At 36.5% G+C, this 11,833-nt stretch overlaps 1 long non-coding RNA gene across 3 annotated transcripts; it reads left to right on the top strand.

Moving 5' to 3' along the window:
* The first annotated feature begins 3,618 nt into the window (after positions 1-3,618).
* LOC124880373 lies at positions 3,619-7,472 on the top strand. 3 transcript variants are annotated; one of them, XR_007041304.1, is made up of 4 exons: positions 3,619-3,677; positions 5,108-5,669; positions 6,150-6,281; positions 6,436-7,472. It is a non-coding gene; the product is annotated as an uncharacterized LOC124880373 (long non-coding RNA). The 3 variants fall into 3 exon arrangements; XR_007041303.1 differs by lacking the exon at positions 3,619-3,677 and adding an exon at positions 4,079-4,762; XR_007041302.1 differs by lacking the exon at positions 3,619-3,677 and having other exon boundaries at positions 4,079-5,669.
* The last annotated feature ends 4,361 nt before the right edge of the window (positions 7,473-11,833 follow it).

The raw sequence follows: 11,833 nt of genomic DNA on the forward strand, positions 1-11,833 counted from the left end.
CCATTACAATAAGAGTAGGATTAACTTTAAATAATAGGAATATAAGTGTCAATAAAAAACTAAATTTTAATAAGGCAGACTGGACTAAATTTAGATACTTGAGTCAAATAAACTTAGAGAAAGTAGATATGAGAATGGATATAAATGATGTAAATTTAAAAATTTGTAAGATAATCATGGAAGTAGCAGATAATTCATAAAGAAAGCAGGGTGTAAAAGTAATAAGAAAATGGTACCATGGTGGACAAATGAATGTAAAGAAGCAATAAAGTTAAGAAATAAAGCATTTAAGGTACTAAAATGAAATCCAATTTATAAGAATTTAATTGATTATAAAAGAAAGCAAGCAATAGTAAGGAGAACTATTAAGAAGGTAAAAAGAGAATATTGGAGACATTTCTGTAGCACAATAGGGAAAGAAAGAAAAATAGAAAAAATTTGGAAAATAATTAAAAGAATGAATGGCATAAAGAGAGAGTTTGAATATCCTATATTAAAAATAAATAATATAAATATAGTAAAAGATGAAGATAAAGTTGAAATATTGGCAAGAATATTTAGTAAAATTAACAGTTCAAATAATATTAGTGAAGAGGGAAGAAAAGGAAGAGAAAATACAAAACTTATATATAAAGATGTATTACAGAGTGTTGAAGAAACAAATAATCTGTTAAATGTTGAATTTACAAAAGCTGAATTAAATTATGCACTTAGGAAGACAAAAAATACAGCACCAGGTAAAGATCAAATTTGGTACAGAATGATAAGGCAACTTGGTGGAAAATCGAAAGATATAATATTACAATTATATAATAAAATATGGGAGGAGGGAAAATTACCAATGAGCTGGAAGGAATCAATTATAGTACCAATAGCTAAACCAGGAAAAGATAATCAAATCCAGGAAATTATAGACCAATAGCCTTAACATCAAATCTATGTAAAATAATGGAAAAAATGATTAATAGTAGACTAGTATATTATTTAAATAATAAAGGATATATGTCAAAGTATCAAAGTGGTTTCAGAAAAGGGAGGAGTACTAATGATCCAATGCTTTGCTTAGAGCATGAAATTAGAAGAGCACAGGTAAATAAATAAAGTGTAGTGACAGTATGTTTTGATATAGAAAAAGCATATGATATGATGTGGGTGGAAGGATTATTAATTAAATTACAAATACTGGGCATTAAAGGGAAAATATTTAAATGGATCAAAGACTTTTTAACAAATAGGAAAATACAAGTTAGAATTGGGGAAGTGATCTCAGGAAAATATATAGTAGAAAATGGAACTCCACAGGGGAGTATTATAAGTCCGTTATTGTTTTCAATTATGATAAATGATGTATTTAAAGATATTGGAAAAGTAATGGGATGTTCACTTTTTGCAGACGATGGAGCTGTTTGGAAAAGAGGAAAAAATTAATTGTAAAGAAATTACAAGAGGTTATTATTGAAATAGAAAAATGGGCGTTACAATGGGGATTTAAGTTTTCAGTTGAAAAAACCAAAGTAATGATATTTAATCAGAAAAAAATAAACAAGGAAATAAAATTAAAATTATATAACCAAGAATTAGAGAAAGTAAAGTATATAAAATTTTTAGGATTATGGTTTGATGAAAAACTAAAATGGAATATACATATTCAAAAAGTTGTTGATAAATGTAAGACCATTTTAAATATTATGAGATGCTTGGCTGGCAGTGACTGGGGAGCAGATAGGAAATCACTAAAACAGATTTACACAGGAATGATAAGATCTAACATAGAGTTTGGTTGTATAGTTTACGGATCAGCAGCTAAAACACATCTGGTTAAATTAGATATTATCGAACATCAGGCATTAAGATTATGTACTGGAGCATTTAAAACTAGACCAACAGCAGCAATAGAAATAGAAATGGAAATGGAAGAAATGCCGTTAAGAGTTAAGAAGAATAAAACTAGAAATAAATTATTGGTTAAATTTACAAGGTAATAACTTGGATCATCCAATTTGGGAAATTTTAAATCCATGTTGGGAAAAAGAAAAGAAAGAAATGAAGAGTTTTGGATGGACAATTGAAAATAAAGTAAAATAATTTAAAATGATTGATTTAGAAATTAGTCAAACATCACTAATATCAATTATACCACCATGGATTCTACCAGAAACTACAGTACATATGTCAATAATGGAAAAGAAGCAAGATAAATCTTCCATAGTAGATAGTTATTCAGTACAGATACATTTAAATAATTATTATAGATATATTCAAATATATACAGATGCATCAAAAATAAATGGAAAAGTAGGAATAGCTTTTGTAGTGCCAGAATTCAATCTAAAAATAGGAAAACGAATTACAGACGGCTTATCAGTATACACAGGAGAAATATTGGCTATATTATTAGCTTTACAATGGGTAGAAGACATAAAACCATTAAAAACAGTAATTTGCTCAGATTCAAGCTCTGCATTATTAAGTTTATAATATAATCAATCAGATAGTAGGATGGACATTTTATTAGAAATATTTCATACATTATACAGAATACAAAAAATGGGCTTGATAGTTATATTTGTGTGGGTTCCAGCACATATTGGAGTAGAAGGAAACGAGAAGGCAGATAAAATAGCAAAGAAGATAATTCAAAATCCTATTAGTTTTATAGTTAAAACAAGTAAATCTGAGGGAAAGAGTATTGTTAAAGGAAAACTGATGGAAAAATGGAAAAAAAAGGTGGGATGAAGGAAAAACAGGAAGATGGTTTTATAAAATTCAGAAGATAGTAGGAGAAAGAAGAAATGGAAGACAAAATAGAAAGGAGGAAAGAGTGATAACAAGGTTGAGATTTGGGCATACAGAACTTAATTATACACTTTTTAAAATTCAAAAGCATGATACTGGTAAATGTGATTACTGTGGAAAATATGAAACAATAGAACATGTTATATTAGAATGTCATAAATATGAAAGAGAAAGAAGATGTATGAGAAGAGAGGTTGAAGGTATTAAGGAAAAGGTTAATTTATTAGATATTTTGAGGAAGAATTTAGGGAGTAAACATATACAAATAGTAATTCGTTTTTTAAAGAAAACAAAATTATTTCATAGAATTTGATTATAGTAGATAAAATTGTGAAAGTATGGAAGATATAGAAGGGTAGAATACAATGTAATGTGTAAGTATGTCTATTTGTATATATACATATAGGTAAGATATATTTATTTATTTAATTTGTAGAATTAAATATATATATATAAATAGATAGACCGACACGAACCACACTCCATACCAGTAATGCTACTAAAAGTTTGTTGCCAACCGCCAAAAAAACCAACAAGAAGAAAAGAAGAAGAAGAAGAGACATCGTTTGTCATCGGTCACGTGGTTTACCGCAAGACAACACAAGCATTGAACCTTTTTACTCTGTAAACTCCTCGAAGCTTTGCTTCAAATGTTCCATCTCTAGAGTTTGGATCGAAGCCGAGTTATAACTACTCAGTAACTGTTAAAGGATCTTTTGAAGAGAAGCTAACAACAAAGATGTGGAGACAGCAGCTCAAACGGTGGCAGAGTGCAGCAGTGGGAGAGATTTCCCAAACAGCTAAAGAGGACAAAGAAGATCAGCAGCGTCTCAACATCCTGGAGGCTGATTTCAACCCTAAAGTTCTGCTGCACAGATTAGGTTTGTATGTTTTCATGTCAGTTACAGTTTAGGAACATTTTAGGTGACTAATGGATTAGCTTCTTAAAGACCAAATGTTCATCATAGACTTAAAACGGTAAACGCTTCGTTACTCGGTGGGAACGACCCACGTCCGCCATTTTGAGTGGTTTGTTGTCCTTCGACACCGATACAAGTTTGTTTAGAAACTAATTAATAGGGCTGCATGATATACCGCGGTGAAGTTAGTTTAAAGTTGGACATTGGATATTCAAGCTCCGCGGAGTTAGCGGCATCTAGCTGACGGTTGATCCGATTCAGGCACTCAGATTTCGGCTAGCTGCTCTCTGTTGCTCCCTCTTCTGACCCGCGGTGGTTCACTTAGGGACCGTCAATAAGTTTCCGAACCAAACAATCGTGGAAAATAAAAATAAATAAATTCCTTGTTTTGTGACCAATTGAAACAAAAACAATAGTAAATCATGATACTACATTACATCAATGAGGCACACTCATTTTTATTCCATTTTCAGCATTTTTAGGAATTTATTTGGTCAAAAATTAGCAGTTTTCTTCAATAGCTTCCAGGTCATGTGACCTACTGACACAAAATCTGTCTGAAATTGTCCTACTAGACTGGATAGATGAGGCACACCTTTTTTTATTCCATTTTAAGTCTTTTTACATTTTTTAGGATTATTTTTAGTTCAAAATTAGCATTTTTCTTCTATAGTACTACCTTGCTACCGCCATGTTGAGTACCGAACGCTAAGCTCCGTGGCGCTTTCTCTCAGACCAGAATGGATCGTTCTCATTTAAATCCCCACGAACTTAAACGATATAATGAAAAAATCGTTGTTATTGGATGCGATCCATACGAAGTTCCTGCAGACTGTTTTCAACACCTTTCATCAACTGACAGGCTTCCAGATTCTTCCTTCCACGACTTATACATATATCTGATACACAACCCGTCTTCATACACCGGGGAAAGTCTGAAAGCTTTTAAAAGCACGGATGCCTATCGATATTTCACGGCTGGCTGGGTCATTGACCCGAAAATATGGTATCAGAAGAACAAGAAAATATTCTTGTGTAAAGCAAAGGTAAGTCGTGTTCTACTGATCTTTATGCTTGATGTAAACAGCGGCTAACACTGTTAGCATTGCAAAGGGGTAAGCTAGGATCATTTAAATCATCCACTGAAACATAGAGCAGGACTAATGATTAATGTAAGAGTGATGTTAAGGTCCTAAATAAACATTTTTGAAATTTCAAGGGGTGTGTGAACGAACATCAAGCTCCTGACTGTTGCAAAAAGTCATGTGGGGGGTTCCGAGTACCTGAGGTTAATATGTTGTACTTGTCCCAAGAAAGTTAAAGTCTCACACTCATCTTGATAAGTATTTTCTAGTTCTACTTTACTAATAGATCACATTCTTTAACTTCAGGTGAATCACTCTCAGGCAATAAATGCCACACCCACACAACCCTGGGTTGTTGTCAGAGAGGATGGGACAGTGCTAATGGCTCACTGCACCTGTAAAGCAGGATTGGGTGAAGCACGCTCCCATGCAGCTGCACTGATGTATGCACTACTGGCAGCAGTCAATGTCAAAGATGGACAGTCCAGCACTCAGAAGGCCTGTGCCTGGGTCATTCCAGGCAAAACATCTCAAATCCAGTATGAGGAACTGAGCAAAATATCAATGACCAAGAAGAATAAATCAAAATCCACTACACTGCCCAGCATTCCTGTCGCTTCAGAGGATGAATACACGAGGTTCTTCCAACAGCTGCATGAGTGTGATGTCCAGGAAGGAAATCCCAACAGAACGGCTATTTTGTCTGTCATCGCGGGTCACTGACAAATACATACCAAAGACTGTCCAACTGAACTTGCCACAACCTCTGACAAGTCTCTTCTCGAATGCAAGATTACAAGCAGATTTATCATCACTACTGGTAGAGAGTGAAAAGGTCTTTGATGATCTTCAGCTAACGGTAAAAGAGGTATGTACATTGGCTGTCTAATTCTTCACTAAATTTGTAAAGCACTTCCTTATTTTTTATATTATTGGTATATTCAATAAGATTACTACACTTTTGGTAAAAGCTTCTGGTAAATGCATATTGGGTAAGTACTGGTATTAAGTATACTATTTGTACTTTGCTTAACATAAGGGTCCGCAACCTAAGGCTCCACATCCACAAGTGGCTCTTTGGATCTTCCACAGTGGGTCTTGATAACATAGGCTAAAAATAAAAAAGAACCAACTAATGTTTTTGTTTCCTGAAGACCTTTTTAAAAAACTACTTTTTACTTAAAAGGTCATGTAACATTTGTGGCTCTAAACGAGTGTTATTTAGCTGGGCCGAGGGCAAATTTGGATCGTAAAGGTTGCAGACCCCTGGCTTAACACTAATATAAACAGATGTATCAACATTAAAAACTGCATTTAACTAATCTTCAGTGTTCAAAACATCTTGCAGTCATTTTCAGTAGAAAAGGCAACTAGAGAACAGTCAGCCAGCAAGGTGTGGTTTGAGCAAAGAGCAGGCAGAGTCACAGCATCGGTCTTCCATGAGGCAGGCAGGACGGACAGTGCCATATCCTAAAGTCAGGTAATTACAGAGTTAGATAATGTATACAATGTATAATTAGATCATGTTTGCATAACAGCTAATGCACAGGTTTTAGATGTGAAGTAGTATATTCTAGGTTGTGATTGTTGTAAGTAGGAGTCAATCTAATTCATGTGTAACATCATTTTTCTAGATGGGGAAATCTAAATGAGCCAGTAGCAAGGATACATTACATCAAAGCGTTGCAAGATCATCACACAGATTTCTGGGTGACAACAGCAGGCCTCATCATCAACACATCTTTGCCATGGATCGGTGCATCGCCAGATTGAAATAAAATGTCCCTTTACCCTCAAAAATAGCTCTCTTGCCAACAGCTGTAACACTGACACAAACGTCTGTCTAGTGGAAAAGGACAATGTGATGACACTGAAGGCAAATCACAAATACATGTCACAAGTTCAAGCCCAAATGCGTATTGCAGGTGTACAGTATTGTGACTTTGTTGTGTGGAGTCCCACTGAAATGTTTATACAACGCATTCAGTTTGATGACGTGTTCTTCAGTGAGACGTACAGCAGAATAGTGCAGTTCATCAAAACTAGACTTCTGCCAGAACTTTTGGGAAAGTACTTCACGGTACCACGCACAGTGGTCTCCCCAATCTCAGAGAAACAGCCACATTCAGGAGGCTACTGTGGTGAACCACAGGGAGCTCCAGAGGATGTAGTCATCTGCGCATCAAAACTATGCAAGCGAGGACACTTTCACAAGTCTTGCTTGCAGATGACAAGGGTTCCAAAAGTGTGGAAATGTTATGAATGCAGGAAGATAAAGCCAAACTGAGGAACTACACTGTTATGCAACAGACATTGTACAAAGCTAACATAAAAAGATATTCAATAATATTTAGAACAAGGTTTTGTTTCCTTTTGTTCTGATGCCAGAGTTTTCCACTGATAAACATGGTGTTATTTCAGTAATCCCACTTCGGGTAATTTTCCAACTAAGTCGAAATACCTTATTATTAAGGTACTGCGATTGTCTTGTGATCTTTTAAAGTTGTGTTTAACCTGCCTTCTTTATTCCCTATTGTTCTTATTCTAATGATATGCTTGAAATAAAATCTACATTGTGAGGAGAGGAAGATGAGGACGTGGGATGATTTTCTTGTCTTGTTTTTAATCCTGTCTTAATTTTGTGCGTTATTAAAATCACAATTGAAAAATGGTGACATGTTTCTCATGTTTCTCTTCAGTAGTAAACCTTTAAAACATTAAATATTGTAATAATGAAACAAGTATATTGTTTGATCAACAAAAGTCAGATTTATTTCAAAATGAAATACTTTGTGGGTTGGGATGTTTAATTCTGCATGTCATCACTCTGGTGGAACAACAGGATGGCAAAGATTACAGAGGGCACAACACACTTTCACCATTTTGTCTAGTGGCGTGAGTCCATCTGAGGCTGATTAACAAAGTGATATGGGTATGGTTCCTTGCAAAATAGAGTACTTATTCCTCACAAGTCCTATAATCCTCTCCACATGGATGCGCACAGCTGCCAGTCCTCTCGATGACTCGATTTATTCTGGGTGAAGCTGTGCTTTTCCTTTGATAAAGGCAGGTATCTTGAGTTGTGCATTGACAAGTCCTACATAATCTGCTACATTAAACCCTCTGTCAGCAAGAACCACATCCCCAGGGGACAACAGGTCAAGATATCCACTATGCTCCGTCACATACTTATCACTTGTCCTACCACCCCAACCTTTTGAAACAAAGCTAATGACCGCTTGTAGTGTTATGGAAATGAGATACTTAACTGTATTATGATGTTTATATTGTAAATAGGTTTGTGCACGTGCTCTCATCTCTTTAGGTCTTTCAGTGAATATCTCAAAGCAGTCAATAATATTAGTGCAATTTTTGAAGTTTTTTCTGTAACACATGGGAAGACTAATTAAAATCTGATCTCTGCTTGGCCACCTTATAATATTACACAGCCGGAAATACATAACATTCAGTGTGTTGTTGAAAACCCTACTAGCGGTTGATGTTGATGTATGAAAACAATGACCTAGGAAAAAAAGTGGTAAATTCATTCTCAAGCGCTTTAAAGTTAGTAAAAACTGCTGAAAAGGTGACAAACATGACTTAACATTAAGTAATGGTGATATAAAAGAGAATACAACAAATCAATTTACAGTAAGAAGGCAGGCCAGTTAACTTATTGACTTTCTCATCTTTGCCTTGGAAACTTTCTTTACTGAATGTTAATGAATCTACTTCACCCTTGAGTTTACAGATTTCAGTCCTTAATCTCATACATTCTTTATTGAGTCTTTTAATTGTGACTTGGCAAGAAGCATTGGTACAGGAACCATCCATCGCCAATCCAACCTCCTGTCTGTCTTCTCCTCCATCCTGCTGGTCATCATCATCCACCTCTTGTCTGTCTTCTCCTCCATCCTGCTGGTCATCATCATCCACCTCTTGTCTTCTCCTCCATCCTGCTGGTCATCATCATCCACCTCCTGTCTGTCCTCTGCTTTTCCCGTCTCTCCTCTGTCAGCATCAGTCACTGCTCTTTTTGTTTTTAGAGCCTCAGTGTGTGCAAATCTGGCCATTTGATAAATCCTCTTTCACTTGTTTGGAGAACTTAGATGAGGAAATATTGTTGGCACGTAGTCTGGGCTTAGTGGGTTTTGACTTTTTGCACCTGATGAGACAAAGGTTTCAGTTAATGGAACTAGGTCTGTGTCCAAAGCAGCTACAACGAAGAAACCAGAGAAATGAAACATCTTGCTAGGTTAATCTAAGATCAGCACAATATATCATCAAGCTTATTAGCTTGTAATACTGTAAGTTTTCAACTTCTGTTGCTGTATATTTTACTGTCATTATGTTGCGTAAGTTCAATTGAATAGAATGTAAAAATACTACATTAATCTCAAAGATCCTGCTGTAGACAGATATCTAAGCTAATAACTGCAATCTCTGAAGCAAAATATTCAGATCTTCATATCAAATGCATTTGTTGCACACGGTGTCAAATCAGTTTCATTCTAATCACTTAATTTTCAGAAAAATATGTACAAGACATTAAATCCATTTGGCAGCAGCTTGAGCTAGCTCTCCTGACGTGCTTTGAAACTCACATGATATAAAATGTGCACTAGCTTCCAGGTCATGTGACCCACTGACAAAAAATCTGTTAAATTGTTCTACTAGACTGAATAGATGAGGCACACCCTTTTTTATTCCATTTTGAGCATTTTTATATTTTTTATACATTTCTTTCATCACAAAACATGTTTTTTTTCCAATAGTTTTTAGGTCATGTGACCCAGTGGTACAGAACTACTGTTAAATAATTCTATTAGACTGAATAAATGAGACACATTTCTTTTTATCTGATTTAATTGCACTTTCTATTTTTGTGAGGTAACATGAGTTTCACAAAACTAATGTTAAATCATTCTACTAAACATGACAGATGAGACACAGTCTTAAAGCAATCTAACAGATCTACAGTTTTATTTCCAACATTATTTATTTCTAACATTATTGGACAAACTTCACACTTTGCACCTCACTTGCATGATGGACATTTCCATCCTTTCTTTGTCATTTTCTGTGCTGTTTGTGTTGAGGCACTGGACTTGGAGCCATCTATCAGTCATCACACTGGATCAGTTAATATCGTAGATGCTGATGGCTGTGGGCAGGAAGTATCTCCTGTAGGTCCGTCTTACAGCAGATCTGAAGAAGCCTCTGACTGAAGACACTCTGTTGTTGTAGGACAGTCTCAGGAAGAGGATGCTCAGGGTTCTCCATAATGTTCTTCATTTTATGAAGAATCCTTCTTTCCACAATGATCTCCAGAGGAGTCCCCAGAACAGAGCCAGTCTTCTTTATCAGCTTGTTGAACTTGTTCAGGTCAGAGATCAGGCTCTCCACAACAGACTTATAGAAGATATGCAGCATCTTGCTGCAAACACCAAAGGACCTAAGCTTCCTCAAGAAGTACAGTCTGCTCTGTCCCTTCTTGTAGATGGCTTCACAGTTGCATCTCCACACCACACCATGTTTCCACACCATGCCACAAAGCGGTCCACCACCTTCATGTACTCATCTTCTTGTCCATCTCTGATCCACCCCACAACTGCAGAATCATCCGAGTATTTCTGCAGATGACAGGAGTCTGTCTTGTACTGGAAGTCTGAGGTGTACAGAGTGAAAAGGAATGGTGAGAGAACAGTCCCCTGTGGTGCTCCCGTGCTGCTGACTACCTGGTTAGACTCACAACCCTTCAGTCTCACCAACTGTGGTCTGTTTGTCAGGTAGTCTTTAATCCAGGAGATTGTTGAGGCCTCCACCTGAGTCTTCTGGAGTTTCTGACAAAGCAAATCAGGTTGGATTGTGTTAAATGTTCTGGAGAAATCAAAGAACATGATCCTCACAATGCTGCTGGCTTTGTCCAGATGACAGTGGGTTTGTTGAAGCAGGTGTTTGATGGCATCTTCAACTCCACAGCGATAAACAAACTGAAGGAGATCCTGATGGTTCATTGTTTGCTTACTCAGGTGGGCCAACAGGAGTCTCTCTAGGACCTTCATGATGTGGGATGTCAGGGCAACAGGACTAATAATAATAATAATAATAATAAAAGGCACATTGACAGCCTGTCTGGAGTTTGCCAAAAGGCACCTGAAGGACTCTCAGACCATGAGAAACAAAATTCTCTGGTCTGATTACACAAAGATTCGTCACGTTTGGAGGAGACCAGGCACCGCTTATCACCAGGCCAATGCCATCCCTACAGTGATGCATGGTGGTGGCAGCATCATTCTATGGGAACGTTTTTCAAAGCAGAAACTGGCAGACTAGTCAGGATAGAGGGAAAGATGAATGCAGCAATGTACAGAGACATCCTGGATGAAAACCTTCTCCAGAGCATTTCTGACCTCAGACTGGAGCGACGGTTAATTTTTCAGCAGGACATCGACCCGAAGCCCACAGCCAAGATCTCAGAACCACCCTGTAAATGTCCTGGAGTGGCCCAGCCAGAGTCCAGACTTGAATCTGATGGAACATCTGTAGAGATCTGAAAATAGCTGTGCACAGACCTCTCTCATCCAACCTGATGGCGCTTGAGATGTTCTGCAATGAAGAATGGGCCAAACTGGTCTGCTAAGCTTGTGGCGTCGTATTCAAAAAGCTTGAGGCTGTAACTACTGCCAAATGTGGATCAACAAAGTGTTTAGCAAAGGTCATGAATACTTACGGAAATGTGATTTCTTTTCTATATTTAATAAATTTGAAACAATCTCAAACCAACTTCTTCCAGATTGTCATAATGGGGCGTTGTGTGTAGAATTTGGATGAAAGAGATTAAATTGATACCATTTAGAATAAGGCTGTAACATAACGAAATGTGGAAAAAGTGCAGCGCTGTGAATACTTTGCGGATGCACTGTATGTCATTTATTTTAGTGACAAGTACACCTTCTAAAAGAGAAGTATTATTAAAACTCTTCACTAATGGATTACTGGTTTATATGGCAGATGTGTTGATTTCCAGTC

The sequence above is a fragment of the Girardinichthys multiradiatus genome, chromosome 14 (genome assembly GCF_021462225.1).
Source record: "Girardinichthys multiradiatus isolate DD_20200921_A chromosome 14, DD_fGirMul_XY1, whole genome shotgun sequence".
Taxonomy (NCBI): domain Eukaryota; kingdom Metazoa; phylum Chordata; class Actinopteri; order Cyprinodontiformes; family Goodeidae; genus Girardinichthys; species Girardinichthys multiradiatus.